Source organism: Haemaphysalis longicornis, unplaced genomic scaffold (assembly GCF_048455015.1).
Source record: "Haemaphysalis longicornis isolate Haplotype H1 unplaced genomic scaffold, Haemaphysalis longicornis Haplotype H1 scaffold_12, whole genome shotgun sequence".
NCBI lineage: Eukaryota > Metazoa > Arthropoda > Arachnida > Ixodida > Ixodidae > Haemaphysalis > Haemaphysalis longicornis.
The window spans coordinates 2,954,400-2,964,027 of NW_027526225.1; positions in this window are offsets into that span (position 1 = coordinate 2,954,400).

A 9,628-nucleotide genomic window follows, 5' to 3' on the forward strand; every position below is an offset into this window, starting at 1 on the left:
ATGGCGAACTTCAAACAAATAATGGAGACATCAAGGGAAACATTTGAAGCAGTAGCGACTCTCTAGCCACTTTCCGGCAACTTTTCTATTACATCACGGAGTCTTGTTTGCGCGATAGACAGTTGTCGACGTAAACCACGAGTAAAACACATAAAGGGACAGTTTTAGTCCGGCCTTTACATAGTTCCTCTTGATCGCATCACTTGAATACTAACGTGCACTAGTTAATAAAACTGTTTATAGTGGGGCTCTTCGATTTACAGTCTCGGACTCACCGCGGATAGTCAGCGGGTAGTCCGAGGATTCCCCGAAGCCATAGGTATACATGGGAAAATCGAATGCCGGACTGCTTCTCTGGGAGTCCGCGGTGAGTCCGAGACTGTAAATCGAAGAGCCCCAGTGTTGGCCCACGTGACGTCACTCCTTCCCATAACGTCACTGTAGCGCGAAATTTGAAAGTTTCTCAATATTTGTAGCATTTTGTTTTTGTTGCAACAACGTCTTTCGCGGGTAGAATGGAGGTGAGTGAAGTACTGAAGCCTAGTTTTTTTTTCAAATTAAACAAAATTGTATTTTGTTTTCATGTCCCTTTTGAAGGGTAAGCTTTCTACGGTGGTTAGACCACAGCATCAGATGTGCAACGCTCTGCAATCGCACAAATGTCCGTCATTGGTCGAGTTAATATCGTAAATTGAGATAATCTGTGGAAAGAAGTAAGAAAACCAGCACATACGTAATAATAAAAAAATGATAATAATGAAATAATGAACAAAATACAAATGTCTCCTACACGATGAAGGCAGAAATAAGAAAAATTCCCGAAAAAATAACCCGAAACACAAATAAAAATTGGCAAAGAAGCACCAACCCTGCAACGCCCTTTGACTGTGGCGAAATGCATAATTGGCAAAGTTGACACATTCACTTAATGTAATAGCGTAAGCGGAGGTTGTGGGAAAATGGCTTAAAATGAAGTGAAGCCGCACAGGATGGCTTACGCAGTAGTGAAGGATGCTCAAAATTTCTGTACATTGACTAAAGTTTTGGCAGAATAGAGTTAATTAGCGCCAACAGTGCTTGTCATGTAAACGCGGGGCAATGTAATTACCCAGAGGGGGCGCTCATGGCAAGGTACAGTGAAAGCTACGCTGCACTGGTGCTACACTAGTTGAACGTGGGATGCAAGAACGTGTGCACTGTATACGGCTATACGAAGGTATGAAGTTGAATTGGTGCGTTTTTGCGCGTTAAAATTGCCCCAACCGGGAAGAGCTGTGTTCTGTCTCCACTGAGCCTCCCTTTTATTTTATTTTTTGTATCCCGGGCCCCTTTCGGGTGTGCTCTTATCGCTGAGCCTTTTTTTTTTTTTTTTGCCCAATTTCTACCCAGTGCCTTCAAGAACGGCACCACCTCATGTAGTGCATCAATCCGCCAAAGTGCCGGACCCGTGACGTCAGTGCGCGCGCGTTTTGAAAGGGGTTTGCTATGAATGCGTGATATCGTCTGCCTTGTCTGACACAGTTTGTTTGTCGTCATTGGAGTCGTTTATAAGCATATAAAGTCCAAAAAATCACGGGAACGGCTCACGCCATGTTCAAAATATTCCCAGTAACGCCCTGCTTGCGCCGCGCGGAGAAACATCCGGCTACGGTGATAACGCACAGCGGCAACTTCCGGTGCCGTTCTTAAGTTGTCACCGAGTAGTGACGATGACCGCGACTGCTTTTCTAGAATTAAGGGGGCCTTGAAGGCAATTAAGTTAGATGGTTGGTTCATTCGAAAGACTGCTTTGCACCGATGAAAATATGTTAATTTTATCACAAACTTGGAAAAAATGATCGAGATATTAAAAAAAATGGTGACACGCAAGCCCCCTTCTGGCCATTTCTCGATAACGTCACAGAATCTTGTTTCCGCAACTGGGGCCCGCCGGCCTAAGCCACTGCCAAGAGACACGACTGGGCGATTTAAGTAGGGCCTCTATACTTGGTGACAACTTAAGAACGGCACCGGAAGTTGCCGCTGTGCCTTATCACCGTAGCCGGATGTTTCTCCGCGCGGCGCAAGTAGAGCGTTACTGGGAATATTTTGAACACGGCGTGAGCCGTTCCCGTGATTTTTTTGGACTTAATATGCTTATAAATGACCCCAGTGACGACAAACAAACTGCGTGAGACAAGGCAGACGATATCACGCATTCGTAGCAAACCCCTTTCAAAACGCGCGCGCACTGACGTCACGGGTCCGGCGCTTCGGCGGAGTGATACAGTACATGAGGTGGTGCCGTTCTTGAGTTGTAACCGAGTATAGTTCCCCTTGACCGTGCCATTTGAACGCTTACGTGAATGCTAACGTGAACACTTGTGCGTAGATATCACCGTGTTCGAAATACATCGCTTCACCATCACGCGTGGTTCGTCTCATCTTTGTCCCGCCTCCACGTAACAATATCTCTGTTTTCATTGCTGTCCGATATCACGTCCCTTCTGTCCATATTACGTCACTGTAGCGCAAAATTTGAAAGTGTTATTGAGTCTCGCGCTGTTTCTGCTAGAAAACGCGGTGCATGCAGAATTGAGCTGCATTAGTGACCAAACGCGAGTTCTTTCAAATTGAAAACAAAGTTGTATTTGGGTTCACGTCCCCTTTAAAACTTCGTGGCTTCGTAAAGGGGAGACAAAATTATATGATATTTATTCATTTAGGCGCTCTGCTAGACCACCATGAGGCTTTAGGAGGACTGAATGTAGGCGAATTGGAAACAAAGAATTTTGTTTGCATAGACGGCGCGGCGTAGAAGCCTAGGGGGAAAAAAAGAAAGACAAGGCACACGAAGGGGGTATCCATCTCGCAAGCAGTAATGAGCTTGCCGGCAGTCGAATATCAGTTAGGACAGTAGTCGTTTACTCAGAGAAGCGAGTTCAGTGTCGGTGTATTGATGTGTCCGCCTCGTTTATGTGGTATAGCGTACAAAAGAATAAAAAAAGGCAGACACGGAGCGTATCCTCGCAGCAAATATATCACTCAAATTAAGGGGGAACTGCGGCCAATAATGCTCTGCACATAGGCGTTTTGAGCCGCCAGCCCAAACGCTTAAAAAATCTACATAGAATGAGAGAGAGCGACAGAGAGAGAGAGAGAGAGAGAGAGAGAGAGAGAGAGAGAGAGAGAGAGAGAATAAGCGTTTATTCGAGCAAACTGTAGTGGTTGAGCCGCCACTCGGTGGGGTGGGTGGGCCTCAGTTTACGTACCCTTAGGCCTTGTCTACAGTCCTGGCAGAAGATAAAAAATTAAAAAGAAATAGGTATATAAGAAGCACGAATATTACGCACTTAGAAATCAGCGTGGTGTTTTCAGGAAACATTCATAAATAAAAAACAACGCGAGATAACTACCCTGCAATTGCCAGGACACTTCCTAGTAAAACAAGTCAGTCATTTGCAATTTGGTTAGGAGACGGCTAATGGAGAAGAAATATTGAGAAATTTCACCACTTAATACAAATTACCACGCATGGGGACGAGCTAGTGAGTACTCTACATGGGCGACCATGAAGCAAAACAAAAATTCGACGAAATTCCGACGAGACATATAAGAGGACAGGCGCTGCCCTTGTTTGCCGCGTCCTTCCTCTAATTTTTTGTTGCGCATCACACTCACAAATGACTAGTTTCTCGCTATTTCTTAATAAATCTCAACAGTCAGAACAATTTAGGAAAGGATTACTCACGCACAATAATTAAAACATGGGCATTTTACATTTTTCACTAGCACACAATTTTCTAGTTTTATCTCGGATACATGCAAACACGCGCACACGCGCGCACGCACACCGAAGAAGATAAAACGGATAAGTCTGAAATAACACTTCCGTCAGGGAAAAAATGAACTAATAGGTACTACATTATTCTGGAAGCTTCATTAGGCAGGTACAGGTTCGCAGAACACGAGCGTGAGTAATATTAACGGGGACCACTAGCAAAGCAGTGAGAGAAAAAGAAGTGGCGAAGAACACTTGAGTTACGTACTACTCTCGGCGACGAAACGTTAACGTATGAGATGACATCGCCTCTGATTTCATAAACACTGAGCAAGCAAGGAAAGCAGTCGTCGATTCAGGCGTCCGTAGGCATTCACGACGAATCGACGAAGGTGCAGCAGTGATTTGTGGTAGCTCGTTACGATGCCTGGTAGCTCCGCAGGAACATTGATTGATTGATTGATTGATTGATTGATTGATTGATTGATTGATTGATTGATTGATTGATTGATTGATTGATTGATTGATTGATTGATTGATTGATTGATTGATTGATTTTTCTAAGTAGAAATTTTCTAAGCAATGTCAAGAGAGCATAGTCAGTATGTTGTAACTACACTCGGTTACAACTCAAGAACGGCACCACCTCATGTAGTGTATCACTCCGCCAAATCGCCGGACCTGTGGCGTCAGTGCGCGCGTGTTTTGAAAGGGGTTTGCTATGAATGCGTGATATCGTCTGCCTTGTCTCACGCAGTTTGTTTGTCGTCACTGGAGTCGTTTATAAGCATATTAAGTCCAAAAAATCACGGGAACAGCTCACGCCGTGTTCAAAATATTTCCAGTAACGCCCTACTTGCGCCGCGCAGAGAAACATCCGGCTACGGTGATAAGGCACAGCGGCAACTTCCGGTACCGTTCTTAAGTTGTCACCGAGTATAGTTATACGTTTTGGAGGGGGGGGGGGGGGGGGGGAGTATAATTAAACGAGTGCCGTTTCTCTTGTGTGCAAAAAAAAGGGAGACCAGGCTTATTTTGGCTACTGTTGACGGGAACGTGAAATGAGAGATTATTCAATAAACTGCAGTTTATTATGTGATACAGGGTAGTGTAGGGTGGACAGCTTTTATTGGGGATCCTGGACACCTTTTCATGTGGTCGGCGGCTGTACACAAAGTCCACACGACTCTCCCAATTCCTTCCACCCTTATGAGCTTCGGGAGAGTGAGTGCCTTGGCTAGCTCTTCCCTCGACGTCCACTACAAGTTGGTGGAGAGGGCGCAAGGAGCGGCCCGTGCCGGTTGGACTCCAGGAATGAGGAGGCCACATAAACACTCCCTTCTAGAAAAATAATTAATATGCTTGTTCTCTCTCTCTCCTCTCTCTCTCTCTCTCTCTCTCTCTCTCTCTCTCTCTCTCTCTCTCTCTCTCTCTCTCTCTCTCTCTCTCTCTCTCTCTCTCTCTTTCTCTCTCTCTCTCTCTCTCATCTTTCTCTCTCTCTCTCTCTCTCTCTCTCTCTCTCATCTCTCTCATGTTATGTGATAAGTGTATGCACGGAGCTATGGCATGAAGTGCGAAGCGCGTGTAACGAGAAATAAAAATTAAGTACGCGAATAAAAGCATTTTCTTGCACACGTCAAAAATTTCATTCCACACATAATTAGCGCATGCCTTCTTAGTTAAGTACAACAACCGTAAAATCTCGGGCGCGTGGCGGAATAAACGCTGGTGGTAATATGTCAAAAAAATACACAATTTCTCCAGATATTTGGGTATGTCTAGCTGCGAAAATTATGCAGCTTCTTTCTTGCACAGAGTACGCGATTCTAGCCACGGCAGAAAATTTTTCAAATTTCTGTTAGCTTTATTTATTTATTTATTATTTATTAGAAAATATTGCAGTCCAAAAACTGGCCCAAGCGGGAGAGGGGTTGTTACAAATAAATAAACATGACCAAATGTGTGGACAATACAGGTGAGGCAAATAAGACAGATATAATCTCAAAATAATTTTCAGTACATTTTGTCACGTTTCCAGGCTCAAAGGTTTCACGTGGCAGTTCGTTCCAATTTATTAATGTGCGAAGAAAAAAAAAAGAGCATTTAAAATTATTACTACGGGCAAAGATAAGTGTGACGTTATTAGTGATACCGTCTTGTCGGGCGCGAGGATAACGGAGCATGGACGTTTGATACGCCTAATACACTTTTCTTGCTAGATAGGTAGAAAAAGATATGTAGTCTCGCAATTTTCCTCCTCCATTATAGTGTTTGAATTTCGTTATTATTCAGCAGTTCACTTGAGGAGTCAGCCTGGCGGAAGCGGTTGAAAATAAAATGAACGGCTATAATCTTTGGATTTTCTACAGATTGTTGATACCATTTTTCATTATGTGGATCCCAATCCTCACATGCATATGCGGAACTAGGCTGTGTTATTATATGCGCGGGGTTTTATGCTTGAGGGGCGGGGAGAATTTTGAAGTTTATGCCTTGGCAAGCGTAATTTCCTTCGTAAATGTGGGAGAGCTTGTTAGCGATTGTTACGCCTTCGCGCCTCCGCAGCTGGTATGATAACGTGAATAAATTCAGGTCTGTTCTCGCCGGTGAAATTAAAATGTCTGGCCTTGCATAACTTATTTCTCGGTGTCAAATACCCCTGTTGTAAATTTCTTTGATAGTACTGTGTAACGCATGTTCGATGTCGAAAATATTGTTAATTATTTTTTGAGGTTAATTCTTTGCAAGGTGTACGTTTTTTTAATGTTCACCGTTTTTAGTTATTCTTGTACTTACCACTCTCTTCTATAATGCTTCGACCCTGAGGGAACAAACAAACAAACAAACAAACAAATACAAAATAAATAAATGTCTGTTAGTAACATCGGGGTTCATATAAGGCTCGGGTAAGTCAATGGCTTTATTATGGTTTATACTCATTCCCCGCGGTCACATCAGGTAATGACTACATCGATAGATTGTTCCACTGTTATTTGGTCATTTACGGAGTTATTTCAACGGTATAAAGATCAAACATTAGCAAATAAACTCATTTCGACACCTTGTTTAGCCCATGATGCTTTAATATCGTTAATATAAACTTTAAAGAGTATGGGTCCACGGACGTTTCCCTGGGGAACGCCGGAGTTAGCTGGGAGAGGATTACAGTGAACACCAGCTATACCGATAAACTGTGTACGTGAGCATAAGTACGATGCATCCCATTTAACAATAGTAGAGAGGAAGCCAATCAGATTAAGCTTATGAATAACTTTGGAGTGGGGTATAATGTAAAAGCTTTTCTAAGCTTGCAGAAGGTAACATCGGTTTGGCCTGATTTATCTATAGAACAGAGGAGACGGAGTGGACGCAAGAAAATGTCTCTTTTGGAGAGGCTCGTTGAGAGCGCGAATAATTTCTCGAAGTGAGTACCTTCGGCTGTCCGCACATGGTGACTGCTGGCGCCAATGGGATTTGTAATGGTGATTAATCAGAGCTGGTGAGCGAGTGAAATGTTCCACTCTTCTCGCAGTGCTCACTCTTCGAGGAGACTATACAGGGTGTCCCAACTATCATGCACCAAGATTTAAAAAAAGAGCAATGAAGTTACTCGAAGAAAACCTAGTGCGTAATGTTTGGAGCACTGTGGAGAAGCGGGAAGTAATTTTTTTCGTTAATGAGACTTCACTAATTCATTGTAATTAATTATCTAACTCGATACGTACTGTCCTAATCACTGAAGCGTCAATGAGGCACTTGTAGGTACCCACGGGGGGCATCTAACTGCGGTATTTTCAGCGACGGACTAATTGCGTACTCATTTATTCTGACTGATAAAGAAAACCCGCGAAATATGAAAAATACCACGTGACGGTGCTTCCGCGCGCATTGTAAAGCAGCGTCCCCAAATAAGCTGATTGAAAGCAAGTGCTTCGCATGTCACCCGCCTGAAGAGACAGGGCATCACCTTGATAATGGCATGCATGGAAGGAGGGGTAACAGCAAGATTCGCGGGGCGCGTGTACAGATAAGGCAAAAACTCGGTCGCGATTTATTCTTTCTTTCTTTTGTTTATCTCATTCCGGCTAACTCAGAGGCAGCCTGGTTGAGGGCATTGCTTTACGATGCGCGCTAATGCGCGCCGAGGCGCCGTCACGTGGTATTTTTCATATTTCGCGGGTTTTCTTTATCAGTCAGAATAAATGAGTACGCAATTAGTTCGTTGCTGAAAATACCGCAGTTAGATGCCCCCCGTGGGTACCTACAAGTGCCTCATTGACGCTTCAGTGATTCGGACAGTACTTCTCGAGTTAGATAATTAATTACAATCAATTAGTGAAGTATCATTAGCAAAAAAATTACTGCCCGCTTCTCCACAGTACTCCAAACATTACGCACTAGGTTTTATTCGAGTAACGTCATTGCTCCTTTTTTAAATCTTGGTGCATGATAGCTGGGACACCCTGTATATGTAGTATATTCAAGTTTAGATGCAGATTACTGCCGCAGATGTTAACCGTCATTATCCCACGTGCGCAGAGTTTTATGACATTGTCGCTAAGCGTTTCCGCATTACTTGTTTCTTGGTGCCGAAAAAAAAAAAATATCACCACCGGAGAAATTCCCTTCGCGAGGAAAGCGGGGGCAAAGGTTCTAAGAGGTGCCCAGCAAGCCGCCGTGATCTCGAACCATCCCCGAACTGGGCACCGCGCTGCCGCCGGTGCTCTTCGCACCGTTTCCTTTTTTCTGTTTTTATTTCAACTCTCTTCAGCTGCTCGAAAGCCCAGGGGCTGTCTTCGGGTATTTTGATTTCGTTTCTTCGATAGCTTAATTCGCGTTGTTTGCTTCACCGCGGCAAACGGGAGCCGCCGTGTTCGAACTTGGCACCTGTCCCCGGTTGGCTGCATATCTGATTGGTCCTAATCCGCTCATTAGTGACCCTGGTTGTAAGCGTGGTTTCGAGACCGCACTCTTCGGGCCCCGTGGAATGCGGTAGGAATTTATATATAGAAGCGTTCCCGCTTCTTCCGCAACGACACACCGCAGGGCACCAGAAGGAGTGTATATACTGCGTCGTCAGAGAAACTTCGAAATCTACCCGGCCCCGGTAGGTGTTACGCGGTGCTTCCTCGCGTAACCAACTTTTTTCTATTGGTCAAAATCAATCAATCAATCAATCAATCAATCAATCAATCAATCAATCAATCAATCAATCAATCAATCAATCAATCAATCAATCAATCAATCAATCAATCAACTTTATTTCCTTTTGAAGGGAAATTCCTGCTTGGACCCATTTTTCTAAAGACAAATCGTGACAAGTTCAATTTCCGTTTTAGGTGTTAGGCTCTACTAGTTCACCCGGGCCGATTTTCTGGATTCGGAAAATCGTTCACTCGGTAAAGCCTCCCGTATTTTCCGGTTTATAATTCTTGTGCCAAAAAGGTTGATGCGCAGCAGCGGGAGGAGATGACACAGGTTGTGTCAGGTTATGGCGGTCTGTCTTCACACCTCTGAGGTCTGCCATCGCCAACGGTACTCGCAGCTCAACGTACAATCAGCGTGACGTCGCTTGTCCCGTCGCCAGACTCAATTTGAAGGTTACCTAACGTTAAATGTCCATGAAGACAAAACATATATTCGGTTCATTTTTTTTTTACCCCGATAATAACGGTATTAATTTAATCGCAAACTTCGCATATTGCAGATAAACATCTGAAGCAGTGGCGACTCCCTAGCCACTTTCCGGCAACTTTTCATGACGTCACAGAATCTTAGTTATGCAATTGGCGGCCTCCGACTTATTAAACAATTGGTAAGTATTATTACTGGTCGATTGTAGTGGGGCCTCTAGCTCTATTTGATCAC